The 20105-nt window shown below is 52.3% G+C and overlaps 1 protein-coding gene and 1 non-coding gene across 2 annotated transcripts in view; one reads left to right on the top strand and one right to left on the bottom strand.

Annotated features, from left to right (window-relative positions):
- The window catches only part of LOC144164992 (uncharacterized), a 709659-nt gene that overhangs the window by 367418 nt on the left and 322136 nt on the right, over positions 1-20105 (top strand). The window lies entirely within an intron of this gene.
- Trnay-gua (transfer RNA tyrosine (anticodon GUA)) lies at positions 2479-2551 on the bottom strand. Its single transcript has one exon. It is a non-coding gene; the product is annotated as a tRNA-Tyr (tRNA).

Below are 20105 nucleotides of genomic sequence, written 5' to 3'. Positions count from 1 at the left end.
GGTACCTGAAACGCGATGAAGAAGCCAAGCTAAGTGCCATGATAAGGCGGGCTTATAAACAGGCCATAGGGATCCCGTTAACAGCCCCAACAGAATGGTTCGAGGCACTCGGGCTTCACAATACCCTCTGCGAGATTATCGAAGCTCAAAGGCTGTCACCGGGAACGACTTATCCAGAGTCTAACCGGCAGACAGATCCTCAAATCGCTTGGCATTTTTCCTGCAGGGATACCATGAGCCAAAATAGACCTACTAGCGGAATAGGGAATCGCATATACATACTACCGCTACCGAAAAACATGCACCCCGTACATAATGAAGAGCGGCGACAGGCCAGAGCCAAAGCCCTACACAAAAGATATGAAAAATCAGAGGACGTGGTATAAGTAGACGTCGCTGATTACATTACTCGCGACGCCATGGCCCTCGGAGTGGTCAATTTCCGTGGGGATTCAATTGCCTCATGCTCGGTCCGCACGACGGACACAAAGGTGGGTGAAGAGGCGGCCATCGCCCAGGCGATGACAGCTTCTTCAAAAATAAATTCATTGTTAGCGACTCTAAGTCGGCTATTTTAAATTATTCGAGAGGGCGAATTTCCCCCGAGGCTTCCAAAATCCTAAAATCTCGATCCCATGACCAGCGGAACGGGAAGATATACTTGATATGGGAACCGGCCTACTCGGGCCTGGCCGGAAACGAGTGTGCACAGGATGAAGCTCGAGGCTTTACCGACCGAGCTGGCGTCGACACTTCTGACCCAGACGCTCACTCGCTTCGCTAGACGGGCAGAGACAGGCTTGTGTCTTACAGGGAGCTGACTACTCATTACCGGCTTGAACGAGCCCGCTACCCCCCCGCTCATCCATCCCTCAGTAAAAGGCAATCTGTGGTTTGGCGGCTTCTTCAGACGAGCTCGTTCCCCAACCCCGTCGCTTATAGTCATTGTTATCGTGTACAGTTTTCAGATAAATGTCGGAAATGCAAGTAAGGGGCCGATTTTGCACATATATTGGGGCTCTTCGATTTACAGTCTCGGACTCACCACGGACTCCCCGAGAAGCAGTCCAACATTCGATTTTCCCATGTATCCCTATGGCTTCGGGGAATCCTCGGGCTACCCGCAGGCTATCCGCGGTGAGTCCGAGAGTGTAAATAGAAGAGCCCCATTATGGGAATGTCCTCAGGCGAGTCCTCAGAGCCGCAAAATTAGCACTAATGAGCAGTAGGAGACCGTACTGCTCAGCTCATACCCGGCGAATCAAGTTTGGGCCGTCCAGTTAGCCGAAGACGCTGCTAGGACCCAAGGGCTCCTGGCCGACGCCTAGGGTGGAGGTCTAGCTCTCCTCCACAAACTGGACAAATAAAAGTTATTTCTTTCTCTCTCTCTCGGCTCTATAAACGCCAGTGCTGACCTAATGTGAAAAAAAACTACTTATCAGGGCGCTATTAACATGTTAGCAATGAACAGACGCGGTGAAATAGAACTCTAGGAACCACTAAATCTCACAGACCTGATTTTTATTGGTAGCTTTGGTCGGCGTCATACAAACGAATTAATACGCCCCAGTGACGTCATAAGATCTGAGCGAAAAAGTGCCTAGTGAACGGCAACAGCTTCGTTCGTTACCATATCTAGCCTAATTGTTTAAAGCTGCCATTAGGACTGATATCATGGATATTGGGACAAGGCCATCAGTTGATTAAACCAAAGTGTTATTTTGCGGTTAATGTCCTTGAACTACACAGTAACATTATTTGCACTTAGGTATAATTATTCTCTCTTAACTGGTCCGCGAAGCGTCTCAGGCCGTCGGCGTCTCATGTTCTCAGCGGTTTGACACACTCATTAATAAAAAAAATATATATAGCGAATCAGAAATGGGAAATGAGGGGCCCGGTGAATTAAGACAGAAAAGTGTTGGCAGTCAAGGAAACCTCGGAAAGCTAAGGGGGAAATGTGGTAGGTCATAGAAAGAGATGAATTCTTTGAGTGAGAAACAAAGCGGTGAAAGAATGCCCGACTGGTGGGCTCCGAACCTGCGAGCTCAAGAAAATCAGTTCTAGTGCGATGACCACTACGCTACCGGCGGGGCGATTTCCACCGTTTTCTAGGGAATTTATGCTAAGGAATTTTCGTTTGCTGTGCTTGGGGGTGGTAGCCAGCGCCACTCGGACTACTCGGGGTGGAGGGGACCTTCTTTTTAACCCCCGGGCCGTGAATCGAGTGTCTACGACATGTCGAGTGCGGCTGACCAGCGTTGAACCCTCTTAAGCTACCTTTGGCACCAAGACTGCAAAAACACAGGCCCTTTCTATGCATGTAGCGAATCAGAAATAGGAAATGAGAGGCTCGGTGAATTAAGACACAATATATTTTGGCATTCAAGAAACCTCGGAAAGCAAAGGAGGGAATGCGGGAGGGCATAGGAACAGATGAAGTAATTTTTGGGTCTGAAAGAAAGTGGTGAAAAAATTCCCGCCGGGTGGGATCCCAACCCACGACCGCCAGAATTACGGTCTGGTGCGATCACCACTACGCTACCGGCGGGGATGTTTCCCCACCGTTTTCTCCGGTTTATACGTTCAGGTATTTTTCTATCCTGTGCTTGGGGGTGGTAGATAGCGCCACTCGGACTACGTGGGGTGGAGGGGACCTTCTTTATAACCCGCGGGCCGTGACTTGAGTGTCTACGACATGTCGAGAGTGGTCGAGCAGCGTTAAACCCTCTTAATCTACCTTTGGCATCAAGACTGCCAGAACAGAGGTCCCAGCTATTTATGTGGCGAATCAGAAATGGGAAATGAGGGGCTCGGTGAATTAAGACACAATAGGTGTTGGCAGTCAAGGAAACCTCGGAACTCAAAGGGGGAATGCGGTTGGTCATAGATAGAGATTAAGATTTTTTTGAGCCAGAAAGAAAGTGCTGAAACAATGCCCGCCGGGTTGGATCCGAACCCACGACCTCTACAATACCGGTATGGTGCGATGACCAGTACGCTACCTGCGGGGCTGTTTCCCCCCACTTTCTCGGGTTTTTATGTTAAGGTATTTTTCTTTCCTGTGTTTGTCGATGGTAGCCAGCGCCACTTGGACTACTCGGGGTGAAGGGAACTGTGAGAAGTATGTTGCACCCCCTAACCCTGATATGCGTTGGCCGCTAAGTTCAGGGGCCCGACCAGGCTCGGTGGGCAAATTGTTGGCGGCTGACCAATAAACACCGACGAGCACGGCTTCTCTCGGTCAGTCACCGCCACCACCAGCACGCTGCATGTCGTCTCTGGGCTGGAGGGTACCCCTACCCTTCCAGGTTCAAGAACGCGGGGCTAAATCGTGACACTTTCGACGAGGGAAGAAGCCGGCGGAGCGGCCGAGGCCACCGAGAGCGCCGCCCCCGAGAACACCGAGACACAGCCCCTTCAAGACTGCCGCCATTACGCCATGCCGCTATACGGGAGGCTCGAGCTGTTCGAGGGTGAAGGGTCCACCTGGCCGGTCTACGAGGAACAAATCGGCGTGTTTTTTCGGGCGAACAACACTCCCGAGGCAAAACAGCGAGACCTTTTCCTGGCCAGCTGCGGGACCCGCGTCTTCGCTCTCCTGCTCAACCTGCTCAAGCCGGCCTCGCCGCAAGACAATCGCTGGGTGAGCTGCTCGCGACGCATCGCTCGCACTACAGCCCGGCTCCGTCGACGTTAATGGAGTGCTTCCGCTTCAACAACCGGAGCCGCAGAGACGGAAAGACGCTCGGGCAGTTCATCGCAACGCTGCGAGATTTGGCGAGCGGCTGCGCCTTCGGGGAGCAGCTCGTCTCGCTGCTCCAGGACCGTTTCGTCTGCGGCATAAACGACCCCGCCATGGAGACGCGACTCCTGGACCTTGCCGACCCCTCGCTGGACGACGCCGTGAAGGCAGCGCTGGCGATGGAGGCTGCGGCCAAGGACGCGGGCAAGCTAGCGCGTGCAGCCGACTCACCGTCGGCGGTGGCGGCGGTGAACAAGATGGCGACACCGCACGGCAGGTGCAGTCGTTGCGGTGGTGACCACCCTCCCTCACAGTGCCAGTTCGCGCAAGCAGAGTGCTGTGCGTGTGGTAGAACTGGGCACATTGCTCGGGCGTGCCGAGGGAGGACGGCGGACGGATGGAAGCAGCAGCCGGCGCCAAACACAGGTTCCACACCAGCCCACGGCCAAGGAAGTCGGCACAAGGTTAGGCGGTGAGGGCGTGCGGCAGCGGCTTCGGGTTCATCAACGGCTAGGCTTCACGTCGTGGCCGAAGACCCGCAGATTTTCGACAAGTGGCACGCGGCACAGTGCAGCCGTCCGTCACACCATACTTGTTTCCCGTCGAGATTTGCGGGCGCCCCATCTCGATGTAGCTGAACACAGGGGCCAGTGTGTCGGTCATGGCCGGGAAAGCCTTCAGACGCACCTTTCCTGGCGTGTCCGTGGAGGCGTCGGGCGTCATTCTGCGCAGCTAGTCTGGACAGCTGGCCCAGGTTGAGGGTCAAGCCCAGCTCAGCATTCGCCTTGGCGACAGGGAGGCCACCCTCCCCCTGTACCTGACCAAGGGGCCGTCGCCGACGCTGCTGGGCCGGAACTGGATCCAGGCACTGGTTGCGCGGCTGCCGGAGTACCAGGAAGCAGTGCGTGCAGTGGAAGACGTCCCGAGCCTCCTGACCAAGTTGCAGGCCCTGTTCTAGCCCGGGGTGGGCACATTACCCAGCACGGCGGCGAGCATTCATGCGCCATAGGGAGCCAAGCCCCGGTTTTTCAAGCCGCGCCCGCTGCCATTCGCCTTGAAGGACGGGGTCACCCAGGAGCTCCAACGGCTGCAGCGTGACGAGATCCTGGTGCCCGTCAAATCTTCGGAGTGGGCTGCTCCCATCGTGCCAGTACTGAAGCAAGACGGCAGTGTAAGAAATGCGGGGACTTCAAGGCCGCCATAAACCCCGTCGGTACCGTGAAAAAGTACCCGATGCCCCGCATTGAAGACCTCTGGTCGGCGCTGTCCGGGGGACAGAAGTTCAAACTCGACCTCAGAGATGCTTACCAGCAGCTGATGCTGCAGGAGTCATCCCAGAAGTATGTCACCATATCGACAACGTTGGGACTCTTCCAGTACACGCGCCTCCCGTTAGGCGTGCCCTCAGCTCCTGCCATTTTTCAGAGGGAGATGAACAACCTGTTCAGGGGATAGAGGCACGTGGCGGTGTACTTGGATGACAACCTGGTGACCGGTAACAACGACGAGGAACACCTGCAGAACCTACACAATGTCCTCGCATGAGTGGAGGATGCCGGGCTGAGGCTCAAGCTGGAGAAGTGCGTTTTCTTGGCCCCAGTGTTGAGTACCTAGGCCACGTCATTTCCAAGGCAGGCCTAGCCCCGGCACCCTGCAAGGTTGCGGCTGTGCTCAAGGCGCCCAGGCCCCAGAACAAGAGAGAGCTGCAGAGCTACCTCGGCCTCATCAATTTCTATAGGAGCTTGCTGCCGAACCTGTCGTCGCATCTGCAGCCGCTGCATCTTCTGCTTTGTGATGGACAGCAGTGGGCCTGGAAGAAGGAGCAGGACTTGGCCTTCCAGCGCAGCAAGGAGCTGATCACCAAGGCTCCGGTGCTGGTGCACTTCGATCCGGCCAAGCCTGTCGTCCTGACTGTAGATGCGTCGCCGTTCGGCGTGGGAGCTGTCCTGGCCCACCGGGAGAAGAATGGCCAGAAACGCCCTGAGTCGTTTGCGTCCCGTCGCCTCCATGCTGCAGAACAGCAGTACAGCCAGCTTGACAAGGAATGCCTGGCCCTCACGTTCGGGGTCGAGCACTTCCAGCAGTACCTGTGGGGCCGGAAGTTCAAGGCGATCACGGACCACAAGCCGCTGCTGGGACTGCTGGGGCCTGACAAGGCGGTCCCAGTGCAGGCATCGCCTCGAGTGGTGCGCTGGGCCTTGAGGCTCGCGGCATACAACTACCGGCTGGTCTACCATCCGGGAAAGCACCTGGCACCTGCTGACGGCCTGAGCCGACTGCCCCTGCCGGAGGTGCCAGCTGCTGTTGCTGAACCTGCCGATGTGTTCATGCTGGAGCACGCTTACCCAGAGGTGCTGTCCAGATCGGCAGTGTCGCAGGTGACCAGCCGGGCCCCAGTCCTGTCGCAAGTGGTCAAGGCGGTGTCCCGAGAGGAGGAGTTGGCGGGGCGTACATACAGCCACAAGGCCACCGAGCTGAGCCTGCAGCAGGGCTGCCTGCTGTGGGGTTCCAGGGTGGCGATTCCGCAGAGCCTGCGGTCCAGGGTCCTGCAGTTGCTGCACGCAGGTCATCCAGGCGTGGAGAAGACCAAGATGGTGGCCCGGTCAAATGTTTGGTGGGCTGGCCTGGACCAGGACATTGCTCGCATGGTGCAGAGCTGCCAAGTCTGCCAGGAGAACCAGCGAGCCTCGCGCAATGTGGAGATCACCCCCTGGCCGTTCCCGGAGAGACCCTGGTCCCGCCTGCACGTGTATTTCGGAAGGCCCTTTAAGGACTACAACTTCCTGGTGGTGGTGGACGCCTTCTACAAGTGGGTGGAGGTACTGCCAGTCACCACTCCCTCGGCAACCATTGCGGCGTTGCGGCAAGTCTTCGCAGCCCAGGGGTTGCCGGACGTCATCGTGTCCGACAACGGTGCCGCTTTCACCAGTGAGGAGTACTTGGCCTGGCTGACGATGAACGGAATCCGTCGGATGATGGTTCTGCCGTACCACCCTGCGTCGAATGGTGCTGCCGAGCGGGTGGTGCAAACAGTGAAGGACAAGTTCAAGAAGAGCAAGGCTGGGGATTTCAGGACGCAGATTGCCCGGTTCCTGCTCCAGTAAAGAACCACACCCCATGACGTCACGGGCCGTGCCCCTGCGACCTCCTGTTGGGCCGGATGGTGAAGACACCGTTAGACGTGTTGCAGCCATACCTCCGGTTCACAGCGCTCCTGAAGCAGCTCAATCAAAGCTGGCGGCCGACCGAGGTTGCCGTCCTGGGCCTTTGCCGGAGTCTGGGGCTCCGGTCTTTGCCAGGAACTTCTGGCCTGGTCCACCCTGGTCTGCCGGGCACGTGGTCTCTCCTGCCAGTGCGTCGTAGCTGTTCGTCCGCATGTCGGACGGGATCACGTGGCACCGGCATGCTGATCATGTGAAGCCTCGCCTGGCAACCTCAGCCGCCCATCAGGAAGCCAGCAGGCAGGGGAGCCAACTACACCGACCGCTGCCAGCACAGCACCAGAGGCTTGTGCTACTCGCGCCACTGTGGCGCGACGTGCAAGTACTGCGACAGCTGCAAGGCTGGCGGACGGTGCGAGAGTGACAGAGACGGCACCCAATGCTGCCACAACTGCTTCGACACCTGTGCTCAGGCAAAGTGAGAGACAGCGGGCACCGGCGAAACGTTACTCGCTGGGGTGACAGGTGTTTTGTGTTTGTGTTGTACAAACAAACTTGGTGGCGAGGGTTATGGCAAGCGTGTGGCGCCCCACTACCCTCATATGTTTTGGTCGCTAAGTTCGATGGCCCCACCAGGCTCGGTGGACAACATTGTGGGCGGCTGACTAATAAACACCGATGAGCACGGCTGCTCTCGGTCAGTCACCGTAACCACCAGCACGCTGCATGTCGTCTCTCGACTGGAGGGTACCGCTACCCTCCTAGGTTCACAAACGCGGAGCTAAATCGTGAGAGGAACCTTCTGTTTAAACCCCGCGCCGTGACTCGAGTGTCTACAACATGTCGAGAACGGCCGACCAACGTTGAAACCTTTTAAGCTACCATTGCCTCCAAGACTGCAAGAACAGAGGCCCTCGCTATGCATGTAGTGAATCAAAAATGGGAAATGAGAGGCTCGGTGAATTAAGACAGAATAAGTGTTGGTATTCTAGAAAACCTCGGAAAGCAAAGGAGGGAATGTGGTAGGTCATAGAAACTGAAGAATTTTATGAGCCAGAACGAAAGTAGTGAAAAAATGCCCGCGGGGTGGGATCCAAGCCAACGACCTGCAGAATGCCGGTATGGTGCGATGACCACTACGCTACCGGCGGGGCTGTTTCCCCACCACTTTCTCGGTTTTTTTTTAGGTATTTTTGTTTCCTGTGCTTGGGGGTTGTAGCCAGCGCCTCGTGGACTTCTCTGGGTGAAGGGAACCTTCTGTTCAACCCCCGTACCATGATTCGTGTGTCTACGACATGTCGAGAGCGGCCGACCAGCGTTGAACCCTCTTAAGCTACACTTAGCACCAACACTGCAGGAACAGAGGCCCTCGCTGTGCATGTAGCGAATCAGAAATGGGAAATGAGGGGCTCCGTGAATTTAGACAATAAGATTTGACGTTTAAGAAAAGCTCGGAAAGCAAAGGGGGGAATGCGGTAGGTCATAAAAACAGAGGAAGAATTTTTTGAGTCAGAAAGGATGGGGTGAAAAAGTGCCTGCAGGGTGGGCTCCGAACCCACGACCCCCAGAATACCGGTCTGGTGCGATGACCACTATGCTCTAGCGGGACTATTTCGCCACCACTTTCTGGTGTTTTTATGATAAGGTATTTTTGTTTCCTGTACTTGGGGGTGGTAGCCAGCGCCACACGGACTACTCAGGTTGAAGGGAACCTTCTTTTTAACCCCCTGGCCGTGAGTCGAGTGTCTACGACATGTCGAGAGCGGCCGACCAGCGTTGAACCCTCTTAAGTTACCTTTGGCACCAAGACTGCAAAAACAGGGGCCCTCGCTATGCATGTAGCGAATCAAAAATGGGAAATGAGGGGCTCGGTGAATTAAGACAGAGTAAGTGTTGGCATTGCGTATACAGGTTTGCCAGTTTTTCAAGTACAATTTCTTCGCCATCCTTCCAGAGGTCTGCTGTTATCTGATCCTCACCAGGTGCTTTGCCCCCTTTCATTTCTTTCAGAGCCTTCCTTACTTCTTCGGCTGTTACTGGTGGGATGTCTATCCCCTCTGAACTACTGTCTCGTTCAGGTGATAGAGAAGTGCGCTCTATCAATCAGGTGATAGAGAAGTGCGCTGAGTGTACTGAACCCCTATATATAGCCTTCATAGATTATGAGAAAGCATTTGACTCGGTCGAAACCCTAGCCGTCATTCAGGCATTACGGAACCAGGGGGTAGATGAGAATTATATAAGAATACTAGAGGATATCTATAATGGGTCTACAGCTACCATCATCCTCCATAGGGAGAGCAATAAAATACCTATAAGGAAGGGTGTCAGACAAGGAGACACAATCTCTCCAATGTTATTCACAGCATGCTTACAAGAAGTATTCAGAACGTTGGATTGTGAACAGGTGGGAGTAAGGGTTAATGGAGAATACCTCGGTAACCTCAGATTTGCTGATGACGTTGCCTTGCTAAGTAACTCGGGGGACGAATTGCAAAGCATGCTTTCCGCACTGGGTGAACAGAGTAGAACCATGGGCCTGAAAATTAATATGCAGAAAACTAAAGTAATGATCAATAACCTCGGGACAGCACAGCAGTTTGAGATAGATGGCGAGGCAGTGGAAGTGGTAAGCGAATATATATACTTAGGCAAAGTTGTGACCCCAGATCCCAACCATGAGGCAGAGATAATTAGAAGGATCAGAATGGGGTGGGGTGCATATGGCAGACATTCTCAGAGAATGAATAGCAGCCTATCATTGTCGCTGAAGAAGAAAGTGTATGACAGCTGCATCTTACCGGTACTCACCTACGGGGCAGAAATTTGGAGGCTCACTAATAGGGTTCAACTTAAATTGAGAACGACTCAGCGGGCAATGGAGCGGAAAATGATAGGTGTAACATTAAGGGACAAGAAGAGAGCGCAGTGGGTCAGGGAGCAAACTGGTGTTAAAGACATTTTAGTAGAAATTAAGAAGAAGAAATGGACGTGGGCAGGGCATGTAATGCGAAGGAGAGATAACCGCTGGTCATTAAGGGTAACAGATTGGATCCCTAGAGAAGGCAAGCGTTGCAGGGGGCGGCAGAAAGTTAGATGGGCAGATGAGATCAAGAAGTTTGCGGGGATAAATTGGTCACAGTTAGCACAGGACCGAGGTAATTGGAGAATAATGGGAGAGGCCTTTGCCCTGTAGTGGGCGTAGATAGGCTGGTGGTGATGATGATGATGTGGTGTTGGCAGTCAAGAAACCTTCGGAAAGCAAAGGGCGGAATGCGGTAGGTCATAGAAGCAGATGAAGAAGTTTTTGATTCAGAAAGAAAGTGGTGAAAAAATGCCCGCCTGGTGGGAACCGAACCCACGTCCTCCTGAAAAACCGGTCTGGTGCGATGACCACTATGCTACCAGCGGGGCTGTTTCGCCACCACTTTCTTGGGTATTTATACGCAGGTATTTTTGTTTCCAGTGCTGGGGTTAGGTAACCAGTTCTCCTCGGACTACTCGGGGAGAAGGGGGCTGTTACGTTTAGGCCGAGTAGAGCTCGAGGCCGACTCAGAAAAATTAAAGCCGTTCCACTCAACGTGAAAGCTGTCGTAAATGCAGAGCAGCGATTCGCCATAACGGCCTGTGGCACCGTTATCGGCTTAGTGCTACTACCTTCACTTCTCTCTTGATGAATTGAAGGGAGGTTTGTCCAAAGCACTTCAAATTTACCGCCTTCGCAGTGCTCACGCGCCCCCTGCCTGGAACGAACAGCGCGAGCGGTTCTCGCACGTGCCGGCACTTTACTGCGCAGTCCAGAACGCGTTGTTCATGGCGGTCACTTATTTCGCTTACTATCGTAAAATTGGGCCCATCTCCCCGCGAGTGGGACTCGAGTAAATGCGTCGCATAGGGGGTGGGACGTAGTATGAATGAGTCAAGGATGTAAGGCGCGTTCGTAGCCTCCCATTCTGTGTCGGCTTTGTGGCAGCAGTGGGTAGAGCACCATGTACATTGCGTTCCTCCCGCAGGATAGAGGGATCGAAACCAGGCGCCAGATAGTAGTTTTAAATGCAGAGCATTTCAGTAACTCACGATGTCACCCGCGTTGTCCCGTCGTAGTCCGCACCGTCGTTGTCCGCACCCCTCCCCCTACACTATACAAAAGAAAATACCATCCGGCGCCAGGTTTCGATCCCTCGACTGAGCGGGCGGAACGCAATGTACATGGTGCTCTACCCACTGCGCCACAAGGCCGACACAGAATGGGACGCTACTAACGCGCCTTATATCGTTGACTCATTCATATTACTGCTGACGAACGCTCTGTCGTCAGCAGTTGCCACAAGTGCATCAACATTAACGTAATGCAAACAACTTAACGTCGTGCGCCCCCGGAAATTCTCTGCATTTGATCGTGCCCCTCGCGAGGGGGATGTTTCACTGCGTCCCCATGCGAACAGTTTGCCACTCTTTAGTTTTAGTTCTTTCTTTGCTGGGGTTCCGACGAGCGGCGCCACCTCCTGGCACTTCGCAGCGGGAGGATCCGCGGCAGTGGCGACAGTTTCCCCCATTTCGGCGCCAGTCAGCCAAGCATCGGAACCAGCTTAAACTCGCGTGCGCTGTCTGGCGCGGATAAGCGTCGGCGGCGGCGTCCACTGCCGATATGACGAAATGGTCGCTTTTTTTATATAGTGTACGGGGAGGGGTGCGGACAACGACGGTGCGGACTACGACGGACGTCAACGCGGGTGACATTTGTAAGTTACTGAAATGCTCTGCATTTAAAAGCCGACGCCGGACGCCGAAGACGCCACGTTAAATACGGCTCACATGCCGACAGAAGAGAGAGAAAAAGAACCCAGCGGCGGAGCTCGCGTTTGCTTTTAAGCCCCGCCGTCGCGAGGGAGAGTGGGAAACAGCATGAGCATAGTTATTCCACGTGCGCTGCCCGCGGAACGCCAGAGCACCGATCGGTTCTGGCCGGCGTCTCCCTTTTCTTACACGTGCGCTTGAGTGCAAACTCTTTGCAACGACTGGTCTTGCTTCGACGCTGATTGAACGGACACACACACACACACAAACATACCGGCACTCTAGGGCAACAGCTATAGGCGCGTGTGACTGGTTCTAACACAAGCGTTCCAGTGAGGTGCTTCGCCAGATTGAGGGTACGCTTGCCCTGCAGCGCAACAGGACCTTCTTTTTAACCTCCGGGTTATGATTCGAGTGTCTACGACATGTCGAGAGTGGTCGGGCAGCGTTGAACCATCTTAAGCTTCCTTTGGTACCAAGACAGCCAGAACAGAGGCCCTCGCTATGCATGTAGGGAATCAGAAATGGGAAATGAGGGGCTTGGTGAATTAAGACCGAATACGTGTTGGAAGTCAAGAAAACCTCGGAAAGCAAAGGGGAGAATGCGGTAGGTCATAGAAACAGACGAAGAATGTTTTGAGTCAGAAAGTGGTGAAAAAATGCCCGCCGTGTGGGATCCGAAGCAACGACCTCCAGAATACCTGCGTGGTGCGATGACCACCATGCTAACGACGGGGCTGTTTCCCCACTGCTTTGTTGGGTATTTATGCTAAGGTATTTTTGTTTGCTGTGCTTGGGGTAGGTAGCCAGTGCCACTCGGACTACTTGGGGCGAAGGGGACCTTCTTTTTAACTTCCGGTCCGTGACTCGAGCATCTACATCATGTCGAGAGTGGTCGACCCGCGTTGAACCCTCTTAAGCTACCTTTGGCACCAAGACTTTCAAAACAGAGGTCCTCGCTATGCATGTTGGAAATCAGAAATGAGATATCAGGGGCTCCTTCCGCGAGGACTTGTTTTACGGCAGAAGTAGCTTTCAGTTCATCAGCGGTATGATCCATGAACGGGAAGAACTCTACTTCGGCACGGCCGCAGTCGATGACAGCTCCATGTTGAGAAAGGAAGTCCCACCCCAGTTTGACATCGTGGGAACAGGAAATCAGTACAACGAACTGAGCAGCACACGTGACGTCCCGAATAACGACGAGGGCAGTGCAGATATAGACAGAGAGGGTACGGGGGGGGGGCAGCAACCTCCCCTTGGAAAATGAAAACTCTCCACATATGCGACCAACCATACCATGCTGCACCGAACGTAACTCTAACGGGCACGTTCAAACGTTTCCCTGACGGTTAATCAGCTGGCAGTAGAACCAATGAGGGCTGCTGTTGATAATCGGAAAAACTAACACCCCCTGTTTTTACTTCTTCAATGCCTGGCTGCCCGGTGCCACGAGCACACGAAGAGGAGAACTGACCGCCAGTCACGTTTTGCGGGTGAAATTGAGCAGTATGGTATATGTGACCTTGCTGCCGTGAGCTGCGAGGCTTGTGTTCGTGCTGAGATGAGCGCAGTTTGTAGCTCCAACAGACGTTCACACTGATTACGGTTTAATAGGGAAAGTTCAGTGGTGCTCATCGAGTGGCGCCAAGGACGGGACAGCGCTGTATAGAATGCGCCTTTGGGGAAGGCCACACCGGTTACGTCGTTTTGGCCATGCTGGTGTTCTGGTCGAGAACCTTATTCCTTGGTTGTTCTCGTTGGTCTCCCTGCGCTTGTTCCACTGTGGGCGCATCAGCCATTTGTTGCGGCAGTGCAGCCTGTTGCTGGCTCTACAAAGGCAGAGAAAGACAAAAAGCGATAAATATCATTTCTGGAACAAAGTTCTGAAGCTACACAGCAGGCGTGGCACACGCCATTGCGGACACTTTCGGATTGTGTCCAGACGGGTTTCTTTTAATTATCTTAACATCATTTTTTGAGGCACTTAAATTTCGTGGTCTATCCTTCAAGAAATCGCCCCCACCAGTCAGCTTTCAGACCTGCCTTTTTGCGAGGGGTAACCGAACCAGCAGGGGCCAACGGCGTAAAGAAGTGTCACAAACATGCTGACAAGCATCATATTTCCGCAACGCCAGCTGTCCAACTGCATTCGCGATCTGTAGTGTTTTAATACAAAAATTAGCAGTGGCTTAGCAATCGAGGGACAAGGAAGCCCCTTTTCCCGGCCTCGGTTTCGGTCCGTTACGCCGCTACACCGCGTGGTGTTGGGAATCAGCCATCTGTCACCAGTGTTGGGAATCAGCCTTCCCGGCGCTATCACCGCTGTTGGGACTGGGCCACCTCACCGCAGCCACCACGGTTGGGACTGGCCATTCGAGCGGAGTCACCAGTCTATTGACGTTGCCTTGCTTCGCCAGCTATCGACGCGGCGCAGAGCAGAGCGATGAAGTTTCGAGGAAAAGGTGAAGCAACATTTATATGCAGCATGTACAAGGGCAACAAGGGCGTTATATGGCTCGCATAAAGGCGACAGCACCTTTTTCTTCGGTGCCCCCGAAAAGTGCCACCGATCAAGTGGCACACTCGCTGTGCCTGCAGGCGGGTATTATACCCCCGGGAGTCCGTTGCAGCCGCGAGTGGTTTGAATCGTCCCAATAAGAACTATCGCTGGCCGAAGTTTGAAATACGACAAATGGAGGCGAAGCGGTTGCGTCAGCCGAGCCAGCATGACAGGGAAAAGGAGGGCTACACAGCGCCACCCTCTCCAGGCATGTCGCTGCACGCCTATCGCCGGCCGTTCGCCCGATACATGATTTGGCCGAGCCGCCACGACGGGGAAAGGAGAGGCGACTCTGCTCCGATGCAAGTTTGGGTCTGTCGTCCGCGAACGGTTTGGTCGAGACGTCAATCGGCCCCGCTGTCGGCGCCTGGCCCCCTTGCAGCGAATTTGTGCAGGGCGCTCTGGCACAAGAATGGGTACCGTGGCTAGATTGCGTGACAGCGAACGAGCTACGACGACATGCCGGACCACAAAAGTACTCCGCATTTAACAACGTCCTCAGTGCGCTCGAGTGTATTCCACTCAACTATACATATCTGCGCACTGGTTAGCGCCGACCAGAAATGGCGTGTTCGCTAAAACGCGTGGTCAGCAGCAGCGTAAGTGGCCGGGGCACGTGCTCACAAGCCAGGTCCCTTAAAGGACCACGCCTGCCTAGGGCCCGTTTGAACGCCAAGACCTACCGAAAGTAGGTGAAACGCATCCGCCTTCGCCATCATATGGTAAAACTAAACGCATAGGCAGTAATATGCGCAATTTTATTTCAATGCAAAAAAGAGATTAGAAGCCTACAAACTATTCACGCGCTTGCGAACATCTTGGAATTAGAAAAACAGTTTTTACTCTAAAATAATATTTTACTCAAAGAAGAAAATGGCACGAAACGAGCCCTTGCCTTTCATTTGTCATTCCTATTGCATTTATCACTGCAAAAAAAGATATTTTATAAATTCTTGATCACTTGCACTTCCGCGTAAAATATTGACCATATTCGGGCTGGCCAAACGCCTCCTCCATCATTTAAACCTTTCCAAAAGTTTGACGACTTAAACAGAGTTGTTGTACACGCTGCTGTAAACAATTGTGGGACTTTTGCCTCACTCGCTAAGTCAACCAAAATCAGCCTTTCTCGTAGTAACAAGGATATCCGCGCAAATATCGGCCGTCGTCTTCGCAAAGTGCGAAAACTAACGGAACGGCCCTTCTCTTAAATAATAGACTACATTTTTGTTCAATTCCCAAGTGAAGTATTTACTTTGAGTGTTAGATTTAGTTTATTTGAAAGTAAAATATTTCAACAGCACCTGTCTCTGGTTAAAGTAGAAAACAGCGGTGATAGGAAATGTTTGCGTGCTTTAGTGCACCATTTAGCTGTGGAAGCTGGCGTATTGTTTCATCCCACTTTAATAACTCGATTCTCGATGTGCAGAAAGGCGAAAAATACTGAGTAAATATTTGGGAAACTGTAGAAGTAGTGATTGTTCGCCGCCCGCGTACTATTCAGCGACATTATTTTTCGTTGTCGGAACTTCGAGGGCAGTTGGCCTTTAAAGGGGAGAAAACCACCCAAACTCTTAACAAGATTGAAATATACTGAGCCAAACCCGCCTTAATCACCGATAAAGCCGCACTAGTATACAAAAATATTCAAGAGAAGAAGCTGAAACCGACATAGAAGCACCCAACGCGTTAAAAATACCAAGCAAAGTACACAACAGCTGGAACTGGCGTTTTGGCAAGAAGCCATTTAAAATTTCGTTTATAATGCTGAAATTTGCGAAAAGCAATCATCATGCGTGTTCGAAAAATGTTTCAATTAAAAATTAAAAAAAGAACAAGCCGTGTCATTGTCCCGTAAAGTATATGGTTCGTGAATGCGCGGCAGGGTCTGTGTGCGACGTACCGCCTACAGAGTTCATTCCCGTAGGACTGTTACAAATTGGCCGCACGCTGCATCTGTGAACAAAAGAAACATGTCCGCCCGACCATATCGTTTCTTACTAATGTACACTAGAGGGAAATCTGTCGCCCCTGTCGCGGGCCGCTGTAAGCGGCGCCATTGCTGCTAGCGACGTTCCTCGCGTACTTGTCTGAAATTGCCATATGGCTTCTTTTTTGTCTCCAAGCCAAATCAGCAAAGAAGGGTAAGATTTCTTTAATGTTATTGTGCATGAAGATTGTACGTAATTATTTACAAATTATTCTTTCTGGAGGTTTAATTTTATAATAAGAAAACAAATTTTTATGAACCTTCCACAGTAATATTGTTGCTTTTTGCAGCCAGAGCCAGCTTTTCAGCCTGTTCATGAGCCATGCCGAGGACAAGTGGAACGTGCCTGCCCGGTACATTACGGAACGCTCACCGAGGCGCGGATCCCCTAGACGGGGGCGCCAGATTTCCGTCTAGTGTATATTAGTATGAAACGCTGTGCTCTTGACAAAACCATGTCAGACAAGAATACACTGGGCTCCTTCACTCGGACGCCGTAAGCGAATGGCTATGCCTAGGTGATGCTCTTTTTGTAATTTTAACATCAGAGCTGCTCAAGCTTGAGGTCGGTCCGTTGGGGCCCCCCCAAAAATACTATAAAAACGCCCCCTACCCCAGCCCGTCCCTTGCCGCGCACGCCGCCACCGCTCGACAATCGAGAACACACTGCCCAGCCCTTCGGGCGTGAACTTTCGCGTGCTCTTTTTTTCGCCAGTTCACGTGCAGTCCTGCCCCAAGTTGGAAGCACAGAACCGCTCTTCCTACATACACTGAGTTCGCGAAGCCGGTTGCCGCTGGTTCTGTCGCGTGCTAACGCGGTCCACTTTGGGAGAGATGTGAAAGGCTGCGGACAAAACAATGCGAACCAGGCAGTCATGGCGAACTTTCAGCGGCAAGTTCGGAAATCCATGTGGCCCGCAACAGCCGGGTTTCCGACGGAGTGAGAGCGAAGGCAAGCTCAGCTGTTCGTCCAACCTTGCACCACCAGTGCTAGTTGCATCAATTTTTGTTTAGGTGAAGAGATTATTTTCAACATGTAATTTTCCCATTTCCTCACGCTAGACAGCAAGCAGACATCTATTCTCGATTAAAGGAAGATTGAGAGTGCCATTTATGCATTGCTGCTCTGCCTCAATTATGTCTCGTATTTTTTTTTCGCAAGACAGTGTTTACAAGGATGAGGCATGGCATCAGATTTTGTGATATGGAGAGCTTTTGCCTATACAAACTCTTCGTTACAGAGTGTTGATGCCTTTTTCGCGCGGCTAACTTGAGAAACAGGCAGAAATACGCAAATATCAATTTTGCGGTTTAAGGAGCTAGAGAAAGGCTATCTTTAAAAGAGACGATTTGGCTTCCTGCGCTAAACGCCTTCGCTAAGCGGTCGACTGAGGTCACTGAGCAAGCGTCCGTACTGAAGCCGAGACGCCTCTTTAAGAGTAAACCTTAGGTCGGAAATCGTTTTCCAGCTATGATTTATCGGTAAAGGTTGCTAGATGACCGTGCTTACCTGCATGCACCCTTTTATGCAGTACCACACGCCCACGCAAATGCAGACTCCAATGGCACCGATGATCGCAAGGACGATGAGTATGGGCAGTCTGGAGCCTGCAACGTGCACAAACCACCGCGTTAGAAGAGTTTGGCGGAGCGCCTACTAACATTACACAGTTTTAGAATAGGGGAAGCCGGCGTTGGGGGCCACGATAAAGTTAGGGGAACCGAACCATATGGTGCTAGCGAGCGGCGAGTTTTAAGGCCGAACCGCATGGAGCGTTTTTTCACTCGATTCGCGCGCGTCGGCGTTGCGCGTGCGTTTTTTCGACGCCCGCATCGACGATTCCGCGCCCGTGGCAGCATCTGCCTGGGCTAGACTTGGCCTGGCTAGATGGATTGGAGCCTGGCGACTTGAGCCAATGGGGAGACGCACGCCTCATGGCGGCAGTTTCGAAACGCTTGAGACCGCCGGCTAGCTACGCCGGAGATGTTTAGGCTTAACAACCCACCAGATATTGAATGGACGCGTCCACTAGCGGCGCGGATGATGTTTTATGGTACCGTTTTTCACCCACATTATCAACTCCTTTACCGCAGAAGCAACTTCGTGCGTGCCTGGAGCGGCATTTTAGAGAGCGCTTAAAAGCGGTCGCTCCAGCTCCCGACACCATAGAGTTTCTTACAATATACACTAGAGAAGAATCTGGCGCTAGCGTCTATGCGTCTCACATCAAGGCCGTTGATGATGATGATGGTTGGTGTTTTATGGCGCAAGGCCAACGAGGGCAAAGAGCGCCAAAACGGTTGTTAGGTATGAAGGATGTAACCGTACACGCTAAAACCGTTCAACAAAAACCAAAGTGAATTCAGTAAAAGACAATGGGGACGGCTGGTGTAAAAGGCCAGGTTGTGATGGTGCGTGGCATGAGATCGGGTTTAAAAGCAACTACGCGTGATAGGAAACGAGGTGTAAAAACTTGATGTCACTAAGAAACCTAAACGTGCGCTGTACAGGAATCATGGGGTCATCCGCTAAAAATAATGCTGGGTGTATTGGAATGTGTTGTCTGTATAGGTCGGCGAAGTGTTTGTGTCGTGTTGTGTGGAGTGCTTTGCATTGAAGTAGCACATGGATCACGGATAGGCCGTCTCCACACCTGCTACACAAGGGTCTTGGAGATCCCGTGAGCAGGTATGAGTGTGTTGCATGCGTGTGGGCTATCCGTAATCGAGCCAGGGTAACTTCAGTGTGCCTGTTGTGTGTGTCAGTGGTGTATGCTCCCAAGAGTGTCTTTATAACGTGTAGCTTGTTGTCTGCCTGTTCATTCCAGTGTGCTTGCCATGTATTGCGAAGGTGTTGACTGATGTGTGACTTAAGGTCAGTGTACGGTATTGTTATGTATTATTATGTCAACCGTGTTTGCAAGTGCAGCAGCAGCGGCCATTTGATCTGCTGTCTCGTTTCCTGCGATCCTCGAGTGACCTGGCACCCAGCATACGGTTACTTCAAGACTTAATGCATAAGCTGACATAATGGTTTTGTAAACTAGACGAATAACATGGTTTTTACAGAACTGCTTAGATGACAATGCACGTACAACACTCAAGGAATCTGTGAAGATGATGGACTTGGGAATTTTATGATGAACTATGTGCTTTAAAACCAGAAATATCCCATAGGCTTCAGCCGTAAAAATGCTGCTTTTCGAGTTAGTGTTAGATACCCTAAAATCAGGTCCATGCGCAGCACACGACACGATACGGGCTGTTTTTGACGCGTCGCTAAAGAATTCTGCACACTTGTATTTATCTTGAAGGAACAAGAAGTGCTGAAGAATTGCAGCTGTGGGTACTCGTTTTTTATCAATCGCTACAAAGGACAAATCGCACGACACGGGGCGCAGCTGCCATGGTGGTAAAAAGTCGGAAAGGGTTGATTTGTAGGTGTTTGAAAAGGTGACAGATAATTCTGACACTTCCTGTCTCACCCTATGTGAGAACGGAGCAGAGATAGATGGACGACTAAGAAGAAGTTGGGACATGGGTGTATCACAAATAATTGGTTTGGAAGGATGGTGGGTTATTGACGAAATTTTAAAAGCGTACAGAAGATCTATGTATGTTCGCTGATGATCTAGGGACCATTTGTCGCACTCGACGTATAGGCTTTGTACGGGGTTTGTACGGAAAGCGCCCGACGCGAGGCGAAGCCCCAAGTGAAGCACTGGGTCTAGCATTTTCAGCGCTGTTTTTGTTGCCGCCCCATAAACCACGCTCCCATAGTCCAAGCGGGACCCCACCAAGCTTGTGAAGACACGTAAGAGGAGTTGCTTGTCCGCGCCATAGGAGTGG

The sequence above is a fragment of the Haemaphysalis longicornis genome, unplaced genomic scaffold, assembly GCF_048455015.1.
Source record: "Haemaphysalis longicornis isolate Haplotype H1 unplaced genomic scaffold, Haemaphysalis longicornis Haplotype H1 scaffold_14, whole genome shotgun sequence".
In the NCBI taxonomy this organism is placed as follows: domain Eukaryota; kingdom Metazoa; phylum Arthropoda; class Arachnida; order Ixodida; family Ixodidae; genus Haemaphysalis; species Haemaphysalis longicornis.
The sequence above is the reverse complement of the archived record's forward strand: the minus strand, read 5'-3'. Positions and strand labels throughout refer to the sequence as shown.